The 25,027-nt window shown below is 38.3% G+C and overlaps 2 long non-coding RNA genes and 1 other non-coding gene across 3 annotated transcripts; all 3 read left to right on the top strand.

Annotated features, from left to right (window-relative positions):
• Positions 1-3,540: 3,540 nt before the first annotated feature.
• On the top strand, positions 3,541-12,001 carry LOC125496905 (uncharacterized). The gene is made up of 5 exons (XR_007273305.2): positions 3,541-4,872; positions 4,958-5,875; positions 6,498-6,606; positions 6,690-6,788; positions 6,891-12,001. It is a non-coding gene; the product is annotated as an uncharacterized LOC125496905 (long non-coding RNA).
• Positions 12,002-16,248: 4,247 nt separating this feature from the next.
• Positions 16,249-20,243, top strand: LOC130591240 (uncharacterized). Its single transcript, XR_008968985.1, has 4 exons — positions 16,249-18,187; positions 18,335-19,007; positions 19,098-19,327; positions 19,872-20,243. It is a non-coding gene; the product is annotated as an uncharacterized LOC130591240 (long non-coding RNA).
• On the top strand, positions 16,570-16,676 carry LOC125497170 (small nucleolar RNA R71). The gene has a single exon (XR_007273807.1). It is a non-coding gene; the product is annotated as a small nucleolar RNA R71 (small nucleolar RNA).
• Positions 20,244-25,027: the final 4,784 nt, after the last annotated feature.

Genomic DNA, 25,027 nt, shown 5'->3' with positions numbered 1-25,027 from the left:
ATTGATATTGTATTTTAAAAGGATAATTTGCCAAAAGGGACCTTAGAATTTTTTGTTTTTGCGAGAAGGGACCTTAAAAAAAAAAGTTGGCATTTAAAGGCCAAACAGCAAAAAATATTGTGACGAAGGACCTTACCACCAGTTTCCGACGTTGACCAATCTTTTCAGGCATTGACTTGCCTCAATTGCTAAATGACACGATCTAACTTTATAACTGCACTCCATCTAAATACCAAAAACAGACCCAACTCCCTGTCACTTGAACTCATTTATTTCTCCCTCTCTCTTTCTCTCTCCAAAATTTGAAAACCACCATCAATGATGGTGTGCAGCTGAATATTGAAAGCCATCCAACTGATTAATTGCAACTAGTAAGTTCACTGTACTATCTTTTATTAAAGTTTTCATTTTAATCTCTTCATTGCACTAAGCTCTCAATATTCAGCCTCTTAGAAAAAACCACAAACACCTAAATCCTTGCCAGAACCCAGATTCAGAGAAAAGTTACCTATAATTTCAACCAAAAAAGAACCAGCTTCTGTCAGTAAGCATATTCCACAAACTGAGGAAGAGGAGCAGCCTGATTTGGTTGAGGGCACAGAATATGTTGATGAGGGTTCAGAGGAAGATACAGATGTGGATGACAGTGATGTGCTTTTGAGTGATGATGATTATGAAGATCAGAATGATGATGATCTCTTCAATGAATTTGTTGATGAAGAAATTGAGGAATATGTGACTCATAGTTTGAGGCATTTGAGAGGTGAGGAGGGAAATTAGGAGGGAAAAATTTGTCAAAGTAGGGCAAAAAAAGAGGGAAAAATTAGAATAGGAGTGCCATTCAGAAATTGAGGCAAGTCAATGCCTGAAAAGATTGGTCAACGTCGGAAACCGGTGGTAAGGTCCTTCGTCACAATATTTTTTGCTTTTTGGCCTTTAAATGCCAACTTTTTTTTAAGGTCCTTTCTCGCAAAAACAAAAAATTCTAAGGTCCCTTTTGGCAAATTATCCATTTTAAAATGTTAATAACTTAATATTAAATACTTCCTCCGTTCTGTTTTAAATGAAACGTTTGTTTTTTCACGCAACCCAACACGCTTCTTTAATCATTAATATCTTTAGTTGTGCACACGTAAAAAATATAAAAAAGTTATAATTTGATAGTATGCATCGAGACGAATCTAACAAGATCCCACTTGACTATGTTTTTCTTTATATAATGACGATAAATTGGAGTCAAAATTGATCAATGAATAGTGTCATTTCACACAATAATTCATTTAAAACAGAACGGGAAGTACAATTTGATATAATGGTTAAAGATTTAGAACTTGATATGCATATTTTTCCATTCTTATTAAAATACATGAAGGAAAATTCAACATTTAAAAGGTACAAATATAATAATGTGGTCACTTAAAGCATGATTAAAAGTTGGTTGAGATAAGAATTGTGTCATGTATAATATCAAGAAGTCAAGGGGTTCAAATCTTGTTGCAAGTTAATTTTACATTTGTTAATTGACATGACTTATATACACATTGGATAATTATAGTGGAGTAACAGAGGTGTCACGTGACGTGTATACATTATCACACATGCCTTTTAATATATTTACTACACTAGGGGAAAAAAAGGAAGGGCTGCGCTGGAAGGGCTGCGCTTTCTTCATTACGTAGCCCTTCTATACAGTAGGGTTGCGCTTTTAAATAAAACGCAGCCCTTCGTTAAAGTAGGGCTGCGTTTTAATAGAAAAGCACAACCCTGTTTTGTGAAGGGTTGCGCTTTTTTAAAAAGCGCAACCCTACTGTTATAGAAGGGCTGCGCTTGTTAAAAAATTGACGTAAATAATTCAAAATTTCACTCATATTTTCAAAATAATCTCAACTTTGAATTATTCCACAATAATTCAAACTTTTGAGGGGACCTTCTCAAAACAAGCCAAACTATTCTTTTTCTTACCTACATTAATCCATTTTAGATTTATAATATATTGAAAATTAATAGTTCAGATTATTTTGAGAAGCTACCCCCTAAAGTTGTGATTATTTTTAAATAATTCAAAGTTGAGATTATTGTGAGAAGAATGCTGAAAGTTGGGATTATTCATGTCAATTTAAATCATTTAATCATGAGTGAGAATAAGATTGAGGCTTGATTGTGAGGCAAAATTTGTATGGGACGGATGAATGAACGATCAGGCATGGGAGTGTGACCCACCACCTGATTTGGCAAAAATTGTTTTTTTTTTTTTTGCCTTTTTTCCTAGCAAACAATGTGTTCTAGCTGAGCTGTGAGAGAAGCTCCAGCCAAACTGTATTGTTTTTCTGGGAAAAAAAAAGTACTTTTCTGACACGTTGCAGCTTGCGGTTGACACACGTGTCGGCTGGCAAATTGGGCCCTGTTCTTTTCGGTATAAAACAAGTAAATGGACTGAACTGATCGCAACTGAACAAAATTGAATTGAATTGAACTGATTGAAATAAACTGAATTAAATTATAACTTATAGTAATGATGATAAATAAATTAGGAACTCAACTTATCTAAACTGTTTGGAACTGAACTAAACTGAACTTAACTCAATTAAACTGAATCGAACTGAAAATAAAATGGGGAGAACAGACCCTTGCAGCGTGATATTTCTCACGCTTTTTCACATGTCATATTTTTATTGGCTATTAAAAATATAATCGTTGTAAATTTTGCAACGACTATATTTTACAAATACAAAGTAAAAAAAATACAAACCAACTGCTCTATTTTTTCAAGTTCTATAAATATAGACCATTTTTGCTATATTTTGGACACACTTTATTTTCTCCATCTTCACTAATTTCTTCTACTTGTTCTAATTTATTTCAATACTGAAGACACGTAATCATGTCTCCCGTTTTAAGGATCCGATGATGAAACATAACGTGGTCTTAATTGGTCCGATCCAACGGGAGAGCAGTCCAATGAGCCAGCCCAAAACTACTTCGAAAGAGAGTTAAAGTATTGTTTTAGAGCCCAATTAATTATTCATGATAATTAATTGTATTTTGAGCCCGAGCCTTTGAAAAGCCCAATTAATTGTTTAATAATAATTAATTGTTTAGTTTAAATAACATAAATATTTTCAAATATATTTTCATAATCATATTTTATCCCATAAAATCATATTTCGAACTTAAAAGATAAAATAAAATATTTTAAACGCGTTCTTATCAAAAAATTGTCAAAACGTGTCAAAAGCAAGGTGGTGCATTGAGTGCACCAACGTGCGCCGAGCGCATGGCCTTCCCCTAGCGCACAATGTCGCACTAGTGGAAAAAAATTCTTTTGCTACTTGTTAAATGCTTTAGTTGTTTCACAAACGGAGCATTTGGTGAGTTCTTTTAATATTTTTATTAAAAAATTCACAAATGCTCCGTTTTACCGGAGCATTTGTTATTCATACCTACTTTTTTTTTTCACTCGCTCCCCTCCTCTCCTCGATTCTAGTGTTATTGCTCTCCCCCTTTTGATTTTTATCTTGCCTCTCTCTGTTCGACACACATACACTCTCTCTCCCTTTCCATTAAACTGGTTCCCTTTCTCTCTCTTACCCTCTCCACTCTCGATCTTTCTTATCTACCCTCTACCACTCTCGATATCTCTCGCTGCTCTCTCGCTGGCTGCTCTGCTCCGGTGCTAGATTCGCGCAATTTGGAGCGCCATAGCCCTAGAATCTATGGTTCTATGGTTCAATTCACTGCTCGTGCTGAACTTTAGGTTTCTCTCACTCAACAACCATCCTCTCTTTTTACTCCGATCCTCTTACTCAACCACCATTTTCTTTCTCGCTCGTCTCATTCAATACGACAAATTTGGATTGTTAATCGAAACCGGAGCCAAGCAACACAACTGCCAACAACCCTAGCAACCATCGCCAGGAAGCTGCTACGATGGTTCTTGTATATGATACAGCTGAGTAATTTTCGTCTCTTTCTATTGGTAGATTGAAATTTCATTTATCATGTTTCGTTTCACCGGCTTAGGGTTAAGATTGCATTTCTAAGTGTTAATTTTCCTCGAATTTTATACTAATTAGGATTAAGACTGCATTTCTGGGTTAAGATTGCATTTCTGGGTTAAAATTAAGGATATAAGATTGCGTATATACTCTGAACTGTCTGTATATTGTAAATTTCGCTTCCTTCTCCGTCATAATCATGCTGAATTTGTTTGGTAAGATTTCTAGGTTTCAAAGCAAACTGTTATAGCTATCAAGTCTTATCAGAATCAGGTTGAAAACATGGTGAAGAATCTTTTGTTGTCTGATTATGTAATTCCTTACACTTCATTTATTACTGGCATATTAGTCTGCAAAGTGGTATATTTTTAGAAATCATTTTATTCCTTTTTACTTTACTTTTTATGACAATTCATGTGAACTGACCTCAAATCGTATTGTGTGGCTCTTAGTTTTTTCTATTTTGTGACAATTATACTACTGGTACTCATTGTAGAATTGTATCATTATATATATTTTGCTATGTCATAAATTTCACAGACACATGAGTTCTGCCTTTGGATATGATGTGCTTGATAAGTGAAAGTTGGTGTTTATTACATGGTACATATACCTAAGATTGGTTTTATTGGTTTTGTTCATTGGCTTTGCTAATGAATTTCTTTGGATGCCTCTTAGTTTTCATGCCAGTTATGGATTCTCAACTATTCTTTTTATTCACGGATGTGTTTGAAGTTTTGAACATGTGATTAACAGGACACATAGCAGTGGTGATTTCAAAGCTCTTTGTTTGAGATATATAGATTGCTTTTGGTCATGAATTTGAATTCACTACAGTTTCTGTTTAGTACACATGGGCCGCGGCGAGCATCCCAAGGTTGTCATCGTTTCCACTTTGTATCTTGACTTAATGGACTAACTTGATTAATGTTTAAGGCATAACTTTAATTGTCGTGTTGCAGATGGGGAAACTTAAGAAGCGTATCTATCCAAGTGATGACATTGTTATAAATATATGGAAGGATGCTCCGATTCTAAAATGTCCTATCCCTGGTCAGAGGTGCTGGTTTAATATTTTGATTACATGTCCAAATATAATAGAATGCTTCCCATTTGTTCTCATTTTTTCGTTGATTTTTAGAATATGCGTTTAAGAAGTTTCATCTTTGTTGCCAGCTGGAAAGAAATAAGGTGTCACAAGTTTCGGGGTAATTTCTTTTGGCTGTGTTTTTAAGTCCTGTTTGTAGGCACCAGTAGATTGGTGATGTTTTGCATATCCTTGTTGTTCTTTCTACATAAGTGAGGCCATACAATTTAGGGATCTGTTTTTTTTTAATTTTTATTTCTACCAAAGTGACTTTTCACTATGATGCTGCAAAATGGTCAATTTAGCTCTTTGTTATGTTCAATGTATTGATGAGCTACTATATGTTTAATGCAGATGAAAGTTTCATCTTCTTTATTTATTTCTTCTATACTCCTTCATGTTTCTCTTGTGGTTATTATTGGATGAGGTATATCTGCTGTCATTGTGGTTTAAAATGTAATTCTTAGAAATTGTTCGTTCATGGGATATATTTGTCTTTTTGACATGTATAGCATGACAATATGGTCGAGCTTATAGAGTAGCTAGCACTTGCTGATGATGCTTTTCATAGATGAACATGAACCATGTATGCGCTCTATGCTTCAATGTTAGTGGGCTAACTTGTTGATTGTACTTGTGGTTGTTTTGACTCATCCCTAAGAGGGTATTTGTAGCCATTCTTACTCAATTCTTGATTGCCAGGTCAACCAAGGAGGCATTTGCTTCAAAGTGGTTGGAGTGTATTTATTAGCTCAAAAAGACTTGTAGCTGGTGATGCATTTATTTTTCTCAGGTTTACTAGCTTCTCTTTATAATTATTTAGCAAATTTCCTACACTTTAAGGCTGAGCTGGTCTTTTCTTTAACTGTTCTAGAGGTGAAGTTAGACGTGCCATGAGGCAGCAGGTAATGCATGCAATCAGTCATATCAAGTCATAATATGCATCAGCCATATCAATTCATAATATGCATCTCGGCATTCTAGCAACAGCATTGCATGCAATCAGCTGTGGGACTATGTTTATTATTTATGATAAACCTAGGTGTGGCTAATGTCATGTTTATTCTCTTCTTCTTGTCATTGGATTCCCATCGTGATAACTTGTGCCTTTTTAAAATGTTATTTTTTAAATCTTTCGGCACATTATTTTTGTTGAATATGAATAATGTTTCATGATTATATGCTTCATTATGTTCGAGCTTATGAGTGTCATATTTTCTCAACTAATGCATACGCTTGTTACATTTGTTGACTGACCTATTCATGCCTTCTATCGTCCTTTAAAAAGTGCTTCATAAAATTTTGAACTTGCATGAGGAAATAGCTGCAGCTTGTATAATAGTCAATAGTGCCTTATAGTTGACATTGAATTTCCTTGCACAAGTCCTGCTCAGTTCATTGTTCCATATGATCAGTACATGGAGTGATGGGAGTCTGTGAAGAATCAATATTCCATTTGGATGCGTTTTAAGATGAGATTTGAAGGGGAAGAGGTTCCAGAGTCCTCTGTTCTTACAAGAGAAGGTATTATTGCTCTGAACTCAATCTGATAGAAGTCCAGAATAGTCCAAGGGTCCCAAATAGATGGATAATTTGCCTGCTTGCAGTGAGCAAGATTAAAAAAATGCCATGTTCCCAATCACTTTCTCAAGACGCTCAAACGAGAGTACAAGCCACAAGGTGGTTCCTTTAGGAGCTATACTAAGGTACTTTATGATACTTACCTTCTTTCTTTTTTATTTTCCCCCTCCGCCTCATTATTGGTCTTTAGTATTTCAAATGTTATGTGCAATAATTCCTGATTTCAGGTGCAAAAGCAAGGAATGTCCCTCGGTAGGTAAGTGGACCTCTCAAAGTTTAGTGATTATGATAAGTTGGTTGAAGAATTGGATCACTTGTTCAATTTCAATGGTGAACTCAAGATCCCTGAGAAGAATTCACTCACTGTCTACACTAACGACGAGGGTGATATGATGCTGGTTGGAGATGACGTGTGGTAGTATGTGTTGCATATTTACGGTATTCACCTACATAGCTTCATAAAGTTGATAAGTTGACTTTAGGTTCACTTATTCGCATTTAGTTTAGGTCATTTAGATTCATTTTAGGCCATATAGTATCCTTTTTCTTCCCCTTTTCCATCATTTCTCATATTCTCATGCTTAGCATTTACTTTTAGTTCATTTGCATATTGTTAGGTTGCATATAGGTCACTTCATTTGCATGTGCATTCCCCCCTCCCCATCTAATATTTTCTTGGAGTGTTTTGAAGCTAAGATAAGAAAGGAAGAGGCTCCACGTAACGCCCCGACAAATTTACATGACCTTAATCGTCAGCGGAAGCATAACCTAATCCTGTGGGTTATGGCCCACAAATAAAATAATAGCCTAAAATTGAAAATTCACTATACAATTACTCATCGTAAAATAATGCTTGTTTATCCATCATACAAAATATCCTAAAACCTCATAGAATCATAAGAAATCTCCATAATGCAGTATAATAGTGATCCACAACTGTTCTTCCATACCTAAAACATAAAAAAAAAAACGTCGTGAGCCGAGGCTCAGTAACATACTACTCTAACATCGTTAATTCATTTCAACTCACTTTATTTGAAAACAGGAAGAAGAGAATATCGCAAACAACATTTCATAAACATATAACTTGATATTGGAAATCCAACCATTTTGAGATATTATCCTTTATAATCTTACATCATTTTTAATGGTAACTTGGCAAGTACAACATCATAACATCACAATCATTAAACCGAAAGGCGGCCACAACAAAGGTGACACTTGCGGTGCCCATAACATAAATCCGAAAGGCGGTCACAACAAAGGTGACACTTGCAGTGCCCATAACATTCGAAAGGCGGTCACAACAAAGGTGACACTTGCGGTGCCCATATCCGAAAGGCTGTCACAACAAAGGTGACACTTGCGGTGCCCATAAAGTACTGCCAAGAACCGTCTTTCACTTTCATTTATCATGTTTTGTTATGTTTATATTTATGTGATAAAACATCTCTTAAGCATCATGAAAACCAATTTATCATCCTAAACATCATTTAGCAAAACATTTCATATCCCACAATCCATAAACACATATCATCAAAATATTACGTAAAAGCGTCATAAAACGTAGTTGGAAGGGGAGTGCGGGTATTAGCAGTAGACGTTACCTGAATTCCTGCTTAATAACCTTGATAGCCGGGGGAGGCTTGTAATATCCTTTATCTTCCTTAATCTATTCAAGAATAGTTTTATTAATGAATGTTTCGGTATTTAGCTTTTAAGCCTATATACTAGTTAGTGCTTATTAAGGTCATAGCGGACATTATAACGTCGTAAAGGTCTCCTTAAAGGTCATTATTTCTTAATCGTTAATAACTTTTTAATTAAGGTGACTCTTTAACAACTAATTAATGAAATAAATCATTTAGCTATACTTTTAGAAATTAATGAAACATTTAAAGTTATATTACTACATATTATATAACATTTCAAAAACATATCATTATTCTAGTTCATAAATAATAACTAATTAGTCGTCCATTAATAAATTAATTAAGTTTAAAGTTATAATAGCTCCATTAACATTATTATAATATTATTTAATCATTTAAAAACTAATAAGTCGAGTAATTAGTGATTATAAGTAAACTTAAGGATTAGTGAAGTTCTCATAACTTAAACTCAATTATAAACTTAATGAATTTACAGCTCAACTAGTTTAGAAATCATGAATTATAACCCAATAATAGATTTTAGTAAATAAGTTAGGTGGTTTAATAAAACTAACTAAATCAGTCCACTAAAGCTTAATATATTAAAGCAACAAGATTAACTTAAATGACTTAGCTAAGTAAATCAGATTATAAGCCCAACATTATACTTAACTTAATAAATTAAACTAACATGACTTAATGAAATACTAAATCAGCTTTAGTTTAACTCAATATGGCCCAACAATAATATAATTCAGATTTAAAACTTAAGCTTGCTTCTGAGTCCAAAGTTCTAGGCCCAAATGAATTAATAAAGGTTAAGGATTATAGACTTGGGCTTGCATTATAAACTGAGGAAATCAGAAATTTAAAAGGAGAAAAGGACGTCACCTCTGCTACTAGGAGCAGGGAGAACGACGATCGTGCCTGAGGAACGAACGCCGGCTTCGGTGGTCGGCGGCGAGCAGTGGCGGTCTGCGTCAGCAACGTCAGTCTCCGGCGGCGGCGAAAGGCAGCAGCAGCGGCACGTACGAAGAAGAAGAGGGGCGAGAGAGACAGCGCGAGGAGAGAGAGAGAGCGCGCGAGGAGGAGGAGAGAGAGTGCGAACGTGAGGGTGCTGACGCGGATCTCCGGCGGCGGCTAATGACCGGCGAGTGACGAGGTGGGGGCGGGACTGTGCGCGGCGCATGTGGCGCGCGCGGTGGCCAACGGTGGTCGGTTGTGGGGGTCAACACAGAGGGGAGAGAGAGAAGAAATTTGGGATTTTCCTTTGGGTTTCTTTTTGTTGCAATTTTTCCGGCGATTATTGACTGAATTTGTGTTTAGAGAGAGAAGAGAGGATGAAGGTTATTGTTGGTGGGTTCTTGATGTTGAATCTCCATGGCTATTTATAGTGGAGTTTGGAGGTTTAAAATCAGTGGTTGGGAGGAAGATGGTGAAGTAACTAATCTGATTTTGTTAACTTGAAGAAGCTTTGGATGAGGATTGGTGACAGATTTGACTGAAGAAGGAGAAGAAAGTTGTGATTGCATGAGTGACAAATGGACATGGTGGAGTGAGGAAGAAGACACCATTAATCGGGGGGGGGGGGAATTGACCATAGCTTTGTTTTCTCTTTTCTCTTTTTATTTTGCAATCCAAAAATCAGAAATTTTTCCATACTAACACTCCTAAACGTGACTTAATGAAATTTTGGGTGAAATGTTGACATTTTGTACTTTAAGTGAATTATCAACTATATTAGCCTTCTTGTTTAACTCATGAAATCGTAAATTATAAATTATCGTCACTAATATATTAATATTTTTAAGCGGGCACTCCTGAGGAAGAGGAGCGGGTGCTCCATATTACGCGAAGAAACAAAGGCAAATGGCAGTAGCTTGGAGCGGCCAAGGAGCGTTCCCGGAGCGGGCGCTCCATGTTGGTAGGAGCGGGGGCTCCGTCGTCCAGATTTCCTATTTTTGGCAGTAGCTTGGAGCGGCCTAGGAGCGATCCAAGAGTGGGCGCTCCAAGCCTGGAGCAGGCGCTCCATGTTGGTAGGAGCGAGCGCTCCATCGTCCAGATTTTCCAATTTTTTGTTCCGTCTTTTACAACTTTGCCCTTATTTCTACGGGGTATAAAACCAATTTTGTAATAATCCTAATACTAAGCTTTTAATTTCGGAATTAATTAGTTCTAATTAGAGAGAGAGATAGAGAAGTAGAACTTAGAGAGAGAAACTATATCTAAGCTTTTTAATGTGGGTTATTGAAGCTATTTCAATGGAGTTTTGCATTTGATTTTCATCCATCTTTGAGTATTTCTTCTATCTCTTCTCTTTATTAACTTTTTTATTTGATTTACCTTGTTTGAGTATTGATTAGTTAGTAATGAGTTGATGATTAGCTTATTAGTTATTATTTTCATCATTGTTGCTTCACCATTGTTGCTTCAGCCTTTTTATTTATTCCTTTCCATGGCTAGTGAGTAGATTAGTAGCTAGGGGAAGGGGATGACCTTGCTAATCATGTTTTGGCCTTGAAAGTTAAGCTTGGGGTGTGATTTGGGTGAGATTGTGTTGTCTAGCTAATTTGATTGCCTTGTTTATTTGATTGATCATCATTTGAACTTGTTGTGGAAATCTAAGGTGAAGGATTGAGAAATGAAACCTTAGGTAGAACTTTAGCTAGATTTTAGGTTGGCTTCACCATGAAAATAGGTGATTGACTCCTTAGGACCTTATTTGGTCACTATGAGTTGTGGAAATGCTTGATTAATTGATTTTACCATGAGAATAGGTAAAATTGGTTGATTAAGTCCTCTTAATTAGCTCGAGAGAGTAATTAGGAAACATTTGAGTGACTTAGCCCCCTAATCAACCCTAATGAATCCCCTTGGCTTGACAATCTGGTTAATTATCTGGTAGCTCGTGAATCCCCTACCCTAGTGTCCTCTTAATATAGTTTAATTCAAATCATTTAGTCTATTTGTTAGTTTCTTAGTTCCTAATTTCTTAGTTGTTCACTAATCTCAAAAACCCCCAAAAATAGTCTTAGTTCGCTAAATCGCATTCAACCCTTAATTAATCTTTGTTTCCTCGTGGATGGGAAAAGGAGGGATAAAAAAAAATTCACGTGACCGAGCTGGAGCGCCCGCTCCAGCTAAAAGGGAGCGCCCGCTCCAGCTAAAAGGGAGCGCCCGCTCCAGCTAAAAGGGAGCGCCCGCTCAAGCCTTGGAGCGCCCGGTCCTTGAGCGCTCCCCACACGCTCCAACTCTCTGCCTTCCTTCTTTCTTTTTGCGGGGGGATGGAGCGCCCGCTCTAGTTTTAGAGGAGCGCCCCCCTTTGGGCTCCTTTGGCTCGCTCCTCCCTCTCTTCTTCAACACTTAGCCATTTTTTATCATCTTTTTCACTCCTCTTTCAATATTTCTCATGACAAACCTCTTATTCACTCCTCTTTTTTTTTTTCAAAGCTTAGAACCCGGGTTGCCTCCCGTAAGCGCTTCTTTAAAGTCATTAGCTTGACTTCCCTACGATTAAAATTCTCATAGGGGAAGGGGGTAGTCATCCAAAGCAATGTGACAAATGTGCTCAATTTGGGTTCCATCTGGTATACCTTGAGTCTTTCCCATTTACTTTGAACGTCCCTTTTTCTTCCTCCACACTTCCACCGCTCCATGCGGGAACACCGTTTTTACTTCAAACGGTCCACTCCACCTAGACTTAAGTTTCCCGGAAAGAGTCTTAGCCTAGAGTTGAAGAGAAGACCTTGTCTCCTACCTTGAACTCTCTCTTCATTATCCTTCGATCATGCCAGCCTTAGTTCTCTCCTTGTAAATCCTAGCATTTTCATAGGCATCCCGCCTAAGCTCTTCGAGCTCATGAACATCCAAAAGTCTTCTTTCCCCGGATGACTTGAGATCAAAATTCAAAAGCTTGATGGCCCAATATGCTTTATGCTCTAACTCAACTGGCAAGTGGCATGATTTGCCATACACAAGCTTGTAGGGGTTGTGCCAATTGGTGTCTTAAAAGCTGTCCTATAAGCCCATAAAGCATCATTGAGCTTTAATGACCAATCCTTGCGAGATCGGTTCACGGTTTTCTCCAAGATGAGCTTCACCTCCCTATTTGACACTTCCGTTTGGCCGCTACATTGTGGATGATAGGAGAGCCCCATTTTATGATGCACCCCATATTTGGAGAGGAGTGCTTGGAAACTCTTTTTGACGAAATGGGATCCCCTATCACTAATCAGGCCCTTGGAACCCCAAACCTCGGAATATCACGGACTTGAAGAGCTTGGTAACTACCTTAGCATCGTTGTAGAGAGCGATTGCTTCCACCCATTTGGAGACATAGTCAACCGCCACTAAAATATAGGAGTTACCAAGTGAAGAAGGGAAAGGTCTCATGAAATCCACCCCCAAACATCAAAGATCTCCAACTCTAGAATGTTGGTGAGGGGCAATTCATGCCTTTTTGAGATGTTGCCAACCCTTTGACACCGATCGCAAGCTTTAACAAAGCTCCAAACATCCTTGAACATTGTGGGCCACCACAATCCACATGATAAGATCTTGGCAAGGTCTTGTCGGGCCCATATGTCCTCCAAAAGGGATGAATGACATTTCCTATCACACTTGCTATCTCATCATCGGGAAGACATCTCCGGTATAAACAATCCTCCCCCCGTTTGAATAAAAGTGGGTCCTCCCACGCATAAAACTTAGAATCATGGAGGAACCGCCTTCGTTGTTGATATGTAAACTCAAAAGGAATAATCCCACAAGCCAAGTAGTTCGCCATGTCGGCAAACCATGGGTATCAAGGGCTTTGATGGAGTATAGGAGATCATCCTTTAAGCTATCATCAATGGGAAGCTCATGGGAGGGGGAGTCTTCAATCAAAGGTAACCGTGAAAGCGGCCACCAAGTTTTCCGTTCCCTTCTTTGCTTAATCTCAATATCAAATTCTTGGAGGAGCAAGATCCTAAATCAATCGCGGCTTCGCATCTTCTTGGACATAAGATTATGATTGCCGAGTGTCCGTGTACACTACCACTTGGAGCACACAGATAAGGCCGAAACTTATAAAGGCAAACACAACCGCTAACAACTCTTTCTCCGTTGTGGCGTATTCTTTTGAGCCGAATCAAGTGTCTTGCTCGCATAGTGAACACATGAAGCTTTCCCTCTTTTCTTTGCCCTAAAACGGCTCCCACTGCATAATCACTAGCATCACACATTAGTTCAAAAGGCAAGCTCCAATCCGGAGCTTGCACAATGGGGGCGGAAATAAGGGCATGCTTTAAAGTCTCAAAAGCGTTCATGCAATCATCATCAAAATTAAATTCATTATCTTTTTGCAAGAGGCTAGATAGGGGCCTAGCAATCTTAGAGAAGTCTTTTATGAACTGGCGATAGAAGCCGGCATGAACCAAAAAAGAACGCACTCCCTTCACTGTAGTAGGTGGGGGCAACTTCTCTATAACCTCAATCTTGGCCCTATATACCTCAATTCCCTTTTGGGAAATCTTATGTCCCAACACAATGCCATCCTCAACCATGAAGTGACATTCTCCCAATTAAGCACTAGATTCATCTTTTGACATCTTTGAAGCACATTTTTCAAGTTCTTGAGACAATCGTCAAAAGATGAACCTACCACGGAGAAGTCATCCATGAATACCTCATGGTATCTTCCAACATGTCGAAAAGATGGCGGCCATACATCTTTGGAATGTAGAGGGCGCATTGCACAAGCCAAATGGCATCCTTCGATAAGCAAAGGTACCAAATGGACAAGTGAATGTAGTCCTTTCTTGGTCATCGGGGTGGATGGAATTTGAAAGAACCCCGAATAACCATCAAGGAAACAAAAATGGGAATGACCCGCCAACCTTTCCAACATTTGATCTATAAAAGGGATGGGGAAATGATCTTTCCAGGTGGCTTTATTCAATTTCCGGTAATCTATGCATATATGCCACCCGGTCACCGATCTAGTAGAGATTAGCTCTCCCTTTTCATTGGTGATGACGGTCATGCCTCCCTTTTTAGGGACCACATGGACGGGACTAACCCACCGACTATCGGAGATAGGGTAGATTATCCCGCCTCAAGGAGTTTTAAGACCTCCTTTTTTACCACTTCCTTCATATTGGGATTCAACCTCCTTTGAGGCTCAATAGAAGAAGCATGACCCAAGATGAATTCTATGGATGCATAGGGTAGGACTTAGCCCCTTGAGATCTTCAATGCTATACCCAATGGCACTTCTATGTTCCCGAAGGACATCAAGAAGTTGATTAAGTTGAGTGCCTTCAATCGTAGCATTGGCTATGACCGGGTAAGTCTCCCCTCACCAAGAAATGCATATTTTAAAGAAGGGGGAAGGGGTTTCAACTCTACCTTGGGAGGAGGCTTAAACTCTCCTCTTAGGTGAAGGCACTTCAAGGGCTTCAATCTTCTCCTCCTTGGCACAATAGGTTGGAGAGGCATCCATGGCAAGCTTGAAGTTTTTCCCTTCCTCATTATCCTCCAAATCCTCTCCCAAAAGTACATCTTCCAATGGGTCCTTCTTATCCTCATACCCTTCAAACTCAAGACCTCCTCACAAAACTATCTACCTCTTCACCTCTTCCATGATTGGAGACTTCATTGATTGTTTGAAAGCAAACTCCATGCTCTCATCTCCTACCCTTAATGTAAGCACATCACACTTCATATCAACAAGAACCCCGACCATTTTAAGGAAAGGCCTCCAAGTATAAGAGGAACTTGGGAGTCTTCCTCCATCTCCATAACCACAAAGTCACAAGGGATGAAGACCCTTCCAACTTGGACCGGCACATCCTCCAACTCTCCAATCGGGACCTTCACCGATCTATCGGCGAGTTGAATGACCCTCCTTGTAGGCTTGAGTTCAAAATTAAGTTGCGTAGCTATGGACAAGGGCATCAAACTCACACTTGCCCCAAATCCGCCAAGGCCCTCTTGGGCTCCAAGTCCCCAATCTTCAAAGGAATAGAAAATGACCCCGGATCTTCAAGCTTCTTGGGGAGCTTGTTTTGAAGTACGGCACTAACTTCGGCGTCAAAGCAATAGTACACTTTCCTCGAGCTTGGTCTTATTGGAGAGGAGCTCCTTAAGAAACTTGGCATAAGTGGGCATTTGAACATGGCTTGGAGGAAAGGGATATGCACTTGAAGTCCTTTCATGACTTCCAAGAACTTCATGAATTTATCATTGAGTTGTTTCTTAGCTACCTTTGAGGAAAAGGAACCGGAGGCACATAAGCCTTGGGTGCCGCTTGACTAGCCTCGTTGCGTTGCTCATGAACTTCTTTCTCTTGGCTCGGTACAACATCACTTTCATCCTCCACTATTACCTCTTCAAGAAGCTTCTCAACCTCCCCTTCACTCCCCCTTTTCTCAACTTTCGGGCTTTCATTCACCTCACTAGGCATCTTAGGCCCCTCATAATTTGCTCCGGATCTCAAAGTAATGGCCTTGGCATGCTCGTGAATCACGGGTTGGCTTGGGAATTGAGTAGAAGAAGAAGTGGCGTTGCTTACTTGTTGGGCAATTTGAGCAAGTTGGGTCTCAATCATTTTGTTGTGAGCTTGCATTTGTTGCAAGGAAGAGTGAATATCTCCAAACTTCTTATCATTATCGGCATTGGTCTTGGTTTGTTGGGAAAGAAAAGTTGAAGTGTAGACTCAAGTGATGAAGGCTTTGGTGGTTAGGCTCAAAGGGTGGTCTTTGTTGTGGTTGGTTGAAACCGGGTGGTCGAAGTTGGATGTGTATTGTTGTATTTTGTGGTGGAGGGTGTTTCCATGATCCTTGAGAGGGGTTGTTCCACCTCCCTTGGTTGTTGAAGTTTGAAGGCCCTCTTGCCTTGCAACCCGACATGTTCCGTAGATCCTCCACAATAAGAGCTTGCATGATCGTGCCCCCACAAATTTCACAAGAGAAAGCTTGGGAAGGTGGTTGGCTTGGGGATGCCAAGTTCACCTTCTCAAGTTTCTTAGCTAGAGTGTCTAGCTTGGCATGGATATGATCCATAGCATCTACATCATACTTCCCTTTGCCACTAACCTTCTTGCTTGTAGACCTTGTGTTCCCCTAAGAGTAATGCCGCACAACCTCCTCTATGGTGGGCTCAACGTTATCAACCGGTAGTTTGGTGAGTTGACCCCCTGCTCCGGAGTCAAGACTAGCTCTTGTCATGGGAAGCAACCCTCATAGAAGCTTTGCATCAACATCCATTGACTATACCCATGGTGCGGACACGACCTTCGGAGGTCTTTGAACCTATCCCATGTCTCATTCAAACTCTCATCCTCATCTTGTATGAAATTAGAGATCTTCCTCCTAGCCTCGGAAGTCTTCTCTTGGGAATAGAACTCATCAACAAAAGCCGCCGTTACTTGTGCCCACTTTTGAGAGAACTCATCTAATCAAGTGTAGAGAGAACTCAAAGTTAGCGGTTGTTGCCGGCCTCCGTATCCCACTTTTGAGCTCAAATGCTTCGGGGAGACCTTAGTCCCTCAAAGCTCTTGGAGCGGGTGGATCCTCCGCCATGATACTAGAAGTAGAAGAACGAGATTGATCTTTCTCAAATACCTCCACCGGTTGCTCCTCACTAGTAGCTAGCACCCTTGGTTCCCGAAAAATCCTCCTCAAATCCCGTAAAGTGCGCTCAAAATTGTGGTCGATTGGAAGCAAATGATCTCTTCGTAACCTTCTTGACATGCAAACACAAAAGCTAAAGGGAAAGATTAGCAACACAAGGGTTTACCACCAAGTAGCAAGCAACCAATCGGTAACCAAAGAAAAATAAAAAATAGAAAAGGGGAGGGGGAATAGAGTTGACTTAGACTCAAAAATCACAATTCAATGCAATGTAATCCGTTGCTTCCCCGGCAACGGCGCCAAATTTTGACACGGTCATTGCATGTGCCAAATTAAATACCTAACTTAGCCTAATATAGGGTAAGAAAGGGTATTTAATTTGGCACGTGCAACGACCGTATCAAAAGTCTGGCTCAAAAGTTTAATTTGGCTTTGTCGTACAATGCCAATGTATTATGGTTTAACATTGGATCAGGTAGGATCTTTTGAGTGTTTACGATATCAAAATTTTAATAAAGATTGGATCCTTTCTCCAGTTAGTGGATTAGTTCAACCAAAGACAAGCCACCATTTAATATGAAATTTGGGCTAATTTCTCCTATAATTTGAAGATCAAAATATGTGTTTGGTTTGATTTTGACTGTTTTTATAGCAATTTATGTGATAATTCTTGGTGATAATGTGAATTCTGGGAGTTTAGGGTCTGAGTTTATTCTCCCCTAATTTGAAGATCATGTTTGTGTTTTGCTTGATTTTGACTGATTTTATAACAATTTCTGTAATTATTTGTTGATACACTAGTGGAAAAAACTGCTTTTGCTACTTATCAAATGCTTTGGTTGTCTAATCAACCCAAGCATTTGTGAAAATTTTAATAAATAAAATTCACAAATGCTTGTGTTGATTAGTCAATCGGAGCATTTGATGTCAAATGCTCCGGTTGATTAATCAACACAAGCAGTTGTGAATAAGTGCTCCGCGCCTCTAGTCAATCAACCCGAGCATTTGACTGTCCTTTTTCTTATTACTAATTGATTCCCCTTACTTCCCTCCCTCTTCTAATGAAATTATTGCTTCCCCCCCTAGTATTTCGCCTTTTTGTTCTCTCCCTCCCTTCACTGGTTTCTCTTTCTCTCTCATCCTGTCTTCATATCCTTCCATACTCCATTTCTGCCCTCCTTCTCTCCATCCCCTTATCATCACCTTGGTTTCCAGTTCAATTTTCACTTGCATTTTACCCATTCTTCACAAAAACAAGTAAGTGGCTCGATTTGTTTTTTTTCGATTTCTGATTTATTTTGTTCTAAAACTTGAACCCTAGAAATCGAAGAAGATTTATTTCTCCCTTTCACGAGTTCCTCTCTCTCTGTCTCATCACGCCCCTGAATTTTTTTCTCTCTTCAGATTTTGATGTCGTTTCTAGATGGTCTGATTACTAGTTCTTAGCGTCGTTCTTCAGCACCGCGGTAGGAGGCGGCGGCGATGGTGGTTCTTCAGCATTGCTCTCTCTCTCATCCGTTTTGTGTGAGGATTGAAGCCCGTCATTGCTGTGTTGCCAAAGTTCGCCAGAGTTTATGCCTTCTCCATATCCTCACATCGTTCATTCAAGTTTCTGATTTTTTTTTTGTAGTTGAGTGTCAACTTTGTTCACCTAATTGTAATTTAATTGCTCTATTTGAGTTTTATTGCTGTATTTTAGGTTTATTCTTTTTGGTTTTTCAGATTTGGGGATTTTTTTAGGGGTTTCTTTGACTTTTTAGGGTTTTGTTTAATTCACAAACTTTCACTCTTATCTCGATTGAATCACTCCCTAGCCTTTAGTTCCAGTCACTCCCATTCCAATTTTCTCCTCTCCTAGTTTGTAACTGCAAATGCAATTTCTATATTTTTATTTTAAGGATTTCATGTGATTTTGTTTGATTTCTTAGGTTATTTGTTTTTTTATGATGATTTTGTGTGTTTTTTTTGTTGAGTTATTCTGATTTTTCGGTGTTTCTGTGATCTAATTTGATGGGAAACTCCAACACCTGTGGAAAATCCCGGTAACACAGGTGGAAATCGCATCTATGAAGTCAAGGTTTATATTTTTCTCTTTCTTCGTGATTCACACCTTTTTTTTGTGTTGTTAACAAAAGAGAATTTTCTATATTTACGTTTTTTTTCATAGTTTGACAAGGACTCGGGGAATCTTATTGACTAGTGGAAATTGAATCTCCTACATTTCACCACCACAACCTCCATCAGTTCACGTGGGCAAGAATTCTAAATTTTTTCTGTTCACACACGTGCTCAAGAATATGGAGGTGGTGCCTTTGCAGTTTCTGGAGATACTGTAGTAGTATTCTCGAATTACAAGGATCAGAGACTCTACCGGCCTGCAGTCGCTTGCTTCGGGAGGTAACCTACTTTGCTCAATGTGAGCAAACTCTATAGTCATACTTTTTTTATCTGTAATGAGGTCGTGAGCTTAATGTGTTGCAGTTATACAAGGGTAATAAGGTTCTGTTGCGCACCCTCTATATTACTAAATTAGCATAGGTCATGGGCCTCTTATGGTGATGTTTTCTTTTAAATGCTTCCAGTTGATAGCTTTAACCATTGTGCTACAACCTACTGGTGATAGGCTCTTTAGTTTTCTGTCGACTACATTGTCTTCTTATCTACCAACAACTGGGGTCTTGGAAGAAATTCCTTGCCCTATGCAATATGAATTGTCTTTGGATGCTTTCATAACTTTCCTTTTGTTTTTTTTTTTCTTGAACTACCTGAATTCAACTATGAGACCAAACACGAACATGACCCCTTTACCCAAATAGAGAATGGTAGCATATCTTAGTGAAATAAGATACGTGCTTTCATAATTTTGGTATTGTTTATTACTTTATTTTCGAATGTTATCTTAGGATTGTTGATTTAATTGTAAATTTATAATGTCTAACAGGTCGAACCTAATTGGAAATGAAAGTCGTTTGCAAAGTATTGGTGATAGGATAGCCACTGGACAACATTTGAGGATGTTTGATGCAGTTTACAGTTGCTTATATATTGCTTTGTGCTACGTTTCTTGCGCTAGGGCTTTGGATATGGTTTCAACAGACAAAGGACCAGTGAGGATAGGAGTAGAATGAATAAGTCTATGTTTATGGTATTTGCTATACACTTTTAACTAATTATTGTCTATAAGATGTAGATTCTCACATTAATTGCTACCCGGCTAAAGAAATTGATGTAATTTTTGGCATCAGTATTGGTTTGGCTATTTTAGTAAATTTTATGAGTGTGACATATATTGTATGTCATCTTCTCTGTGTAATTGGATGTTTCGTGGGTTTGCACAACTGGTCATAGAAGTTTACTAGAAGCCTTAGAGGAAGGCATGGATAGTATCTCTGAAAGCAATAGAGAATGGCAGTACGTATTCTGCTAGCTGGCAGTAGCTAGCTAATTTTTTTTTATTATTCAAAAGTTACAAATGCTCCGGTTGTTTAGGAAAACCGTAGCATTTGTAGCATCAAATGCTCCAGTTTTACTTAATATCCGGAGCATTTGTTGATTTTTACCCATATAAAAAACCTCAAATGCTCCGGTTTTACTCACAACCGGAGCATTTAAGAAACTAAATGCTCCGGTTTACAACCGGAGCATTTGTAAAATGCTCAAATGCTCGTATGACGTCTGCTACGCAAAATACGGAGCATTTGTGGGCTTTTTAACCGGAGCATTTGATGATTTTTCCACTAGTGATAATAATATAGATCAATATGTGAGTATATCCTTATGTGCTTTATACTCCATATATCTTGGTTTTCTAATTTGAAGCAAGATCAGATTTGTACAGTTTGATGTTAGTTGCTTTGATGTCTATTTAGAAGTACTCCATATATCCTTGTCTACTGCTGGTCTGTTGCGTTAGTGTAATAGTGTAAGACGCTAGCTGCACGCATAATGCAGTATCTGAAACTCTTTTTTTACTATATAAAACACAGAAATGCTCCGGTTGTTCAAGAAAACCGAAGGATTAGTGGTATTTTAGTACTGTAAAAAAGCCCAAATGCTCCGGTTTTTATTACAACCGGAGCATTTGAGGAAATAAATGATCCGGTTGATAACCGGAGCATTTGTAAAATGCTCAAATGCTCGTATGACGTTTGCTACAGGTCAAATACAGAGCATTTGAGGGGTTTTTAACCGGAGCAATTGAGCTTTTTTCTACTAGTGTTGCCACATAAGTGTGCGCCAAGCGCACAAAACTGCTACATAGACTTATGTGTCATATAGAGTCCTACGCCAAGCGCACTTCTCTCTGCGAGACGCATGTTTTTGTTTCTTATCTTTTTCAAAGCGCGTACTACATGTACGCTTTCTACTAGGCATGTCGTGTCAGGAGCGCCAATCTGCGCCCGACACGTGGATTTGCGTGTGATACATCAGCTTGCGCCTGGTGCAGTTGGCGCGTGAACCGCAGTTCCGTTTTACCTATAAATAATCCTGATTTCCGTGTAGATTTTAGAACGGATTTCCACAACAACTTTAACACTCGAATTTTACACTTTACAAATTCAATTACGAATTCTCTCTACAAAACTTTCCTAGAAAACTTATAGCTATTAAACACAAACACATTCAATCTACATAGATTCATATATTCAGATTTTCAGGCTTCACGATTTCTCGTCCCCATGGTCGTCAATCTCACATACCCAAGCCCTGGTATAATCCTGAGGATATTAAATAAATTATTTATATTTATCGAAGTTACTAACCATTTATTTCATCATGTAGATCTTTGGTATAAAATCGTCTTATTGTATATATTCTAATCATTTATTTTTAGTTATTTTTGTTTATTTATTATATGCTTGCTTGATTGTTCTAAGCATATTATATGATTGCTCTATGCATGACTTCTATCACCCACATGTTATTTTCTATTAACCAAGACCTAAAGAACTGTTCTAACATTAATCAGATTAATTTGAACAACCTGCTAGGTTTCCTGTAAATTGATAGCATAATAACATAACGCTAAAGAATAGTCTTTTTATGTATTTCTTGAAACCAATCTAGACTAATTATTTTTAGGGTGATTATAACATTATTTGGTTATTCTTTTGCATAAACATTGACATGAATCGATATTTAGTAGAGGCCAGCAATGGCCAACATGGTTCATGACTGTGTTTGTACCCTCACCCCTGAACTCAATCTTTAGTTCATTTTGACCTTCTATGGAGTCTAGACGGGGAAATCTACATTAGATGAGTCCATAATTTGTCCCTGCCGTTTCCAAAAATCCAACTGGGTTTGAGTCTTTTTTAATTTTAAAGACTTGTTGGCGACTTCAAAATAATTTTCAATACAAAAACTTTACAGTGGGGTAGTCAAATACTAATACGCGATCATCCGGTGTAGGCGAAATAAAAATACGCCTACAATTTAGCGACTCCACTGGGGAGGATTTAAAAGAAATTAAATGAGTGGGTGAAACTTGAAAATTATGATTCATACTCTTTTTATGCATTAGAATATTAGTACTGTTATGCATATGCATGGCTATTGTTTAAGCCACCATAAGGATAATCTACGTTGCCTCATTAGCACGTGTTTTATGTGTGAGGTCACCCCTGGAGGTTTTGCGCTTTGTCCTTCCGAAAAGCTTCCTAAGCGATAATGCTGGATATTATTAGTCACAAGGAAACCTACGCAACCATGGCATTGTTTTCATGTTCCTGACTTGAGAAATGGAGTATGTTTTACACGTGTCCACCTCTTTAAGTAGAGGTAAGAAGTGAGGGATCAATCTCTTAGTCATGGACCCTTTCATACTTAACATAAACCTGACCATAATTTCAAACATAGAACTGGACTTTATGTTGGAACGTTTGCATCCATGTTATATGACAGTTGCCTGTCATTGCAATTTTTGCCTGTTATTATCTTGCCGAATTGTCATTATTATGCGTTGTTCCTATAGTCGCATCTAAAAACAAATAAAAAGTTTATTAATTGGCCAAAACGTCGCCTAAATCCCCAAAAAACATGTCTCACGAGTAGTGCGCCAAGCGCATAAATTACGCCAAACGCATAAGTTGCGCCTAGGGCACCACTCCTGCGCCAGACACACGATTGTGCGTCGCGCGCAGCAATGTGGCACGTAATCTGTGCATCGCATGCTTTTCTTTGATTAAGTCGTGGTGGTGGTTGGTCCTATGTTTGGTCTGTCTATATTCGCGTAAAGCATGGTCATTCTAGGTGTCTCACCTAATTCAAAAATAACCAGTCTTTTCATGCAAGGTCGAGTTTGTCCTTAAAAAAAGTGCATCTAGAAAAATGGTCATGGCAGAGTTAGAATCATTATGAATGTCTACCTTCTCCCTGCTATAGGCGTATTTTTATTTTGACTATGGGGGGTGAGCATGTATTAGATTTGATTACCCCATTGTAAAGGTTTTTGAAGTCGCCATCAAGTCTTTAAGGGAAGAATCATAAACCTAATTCGATATGGGAAATCGTAGGGACAAATTAGTGACTTATCCAATGTAGATTCCCCTGTCTATACTCCATAGATGGTCAAAATGAACCAAAAATTGAGTTCGGGGGGTGAGGCTACAACACAATCAGGAACCATGTTACGCATTGTTGGCCTCTACTAAATATCGATTCATGTCAATTTTTGTGTAATAGAACAACCAAATAATATTTTAAGGACCCTAAAAATAATTAGTCTAGGTTGGTTTAGGAAACTCATATAAAACTATTTTTTAGTGATACGTTATTATGCGATCGATATTACGAGGAACCTAGTAGGTTGTACAAATTAATCTGATAAATGTTATTAGAACAGTTATTAAAGTCTTGATGATTAACAAGAATAACATATGGGTGATAAAAGTCATGCATAGAGAAATTAGGCAAACATATAATATGCATATACATGAATAATAATATGAATATAAAATAAAGCATAGAAAAGGAATAGAATGTACATACAATAGATGACTTTTATATAAAAAACCTACATCATGAAAGAAACAGTTAGTAACTTCAATATAAAAATAAAAAATTTATTTAAGGACCCTCAGGAGTATACCGTGGCTTGGGTCTGGGAGATTAACAAACTGCAGGATGAGCAATCGTAAAATTTGAAAATTCGAATGCTTGAAAGTATGTAGGTTGAATGTGTTTGTATTCGAAAGTATGAATTTTGTAGGAAGGTTTTGTAATTCATAGAGAGGTTCGTAAGGTATTCGTCGAGTTCAAAGTTTGTTAATTTGAAAAATCCGTTCTGAAATTTGTACGGAAATCAGGCCTATTTGTAGGAAAAACGACAATGTGCCTCACGCGCTAGCTGCGCCTGTCGCAAGCTGATGTGTAAAGCGCATAACACGACATACTCAGTAGAAAGCGTACACGTGGTAAGTGTTTTAAAAAAGATAAGAAAGAAAAGTGGCGTCTCACGCAGAGAACTGCTATTGACGCAGGACTCTGTGTGAGTCAGAAATCCACGTGTCATGTGCAGATTAGAGCACCTGACACAGATGGACAAAGATGCGCCTGACTGTCTTTGCCAACTTTATTAAAACGCGTTCTAAAAGATTTTCCTTTATCCTTTAATTACATAATTTTGATTTTACGGGATAGAATCTGATTTTAACTATATAAATAATATCTTTTGACAATATTTATTTATTAGCTTACAAAAATTAATTATTATTAAATAATTAATTGGGCTTTTCAAAGGATTGGGCTCAAAATACAATTATATCACGAATAACTAAGGGCTTTAAAATAGGACTTTAACACTCATCGAAATGGTTTTTGAATGGCTTTTCAGACTGCTCTTTCCTTGGGCCGGACCAATTAAGACCGCGGTATGTTTCATCATTGGATCCTTAAATGGGGAGGCACGATTATGTGTCTACAGAATCCCCCACTTTGGCCGAGGTTCAGGAAAGCAAAAGTCAAAGTATACGGTGTTGGGACGAAGAACAATTGTAAACGCTCTACAGTTTAGAACTGATATATATACGCCGGTCTCTGCAAAACAAAGTTAGTATGCATGACAATAACTATAAGCAATCTGATTACATGCAGGGA

The sequence above is a fragment of the Beta vulgaris genome, chromosome 4 (genome assembly GCF_026745355.1).
Source record: "Beta vulgaris subsp. vulgaris cultivar EL10 chromosome 4, EL10.2, whole genome shotgun sequence".
In the NCBI taxonomy this organism is placed as follows: Eukaryota; Viridiplantae; Streptophyta; class Magnoliopsida; order Caryophyllales; family Amaranthaceae; genus Beta; species Beta vulgaris.
This window is presented reverse-complemented; position numbering and strand designations above follow the sequence as displayed.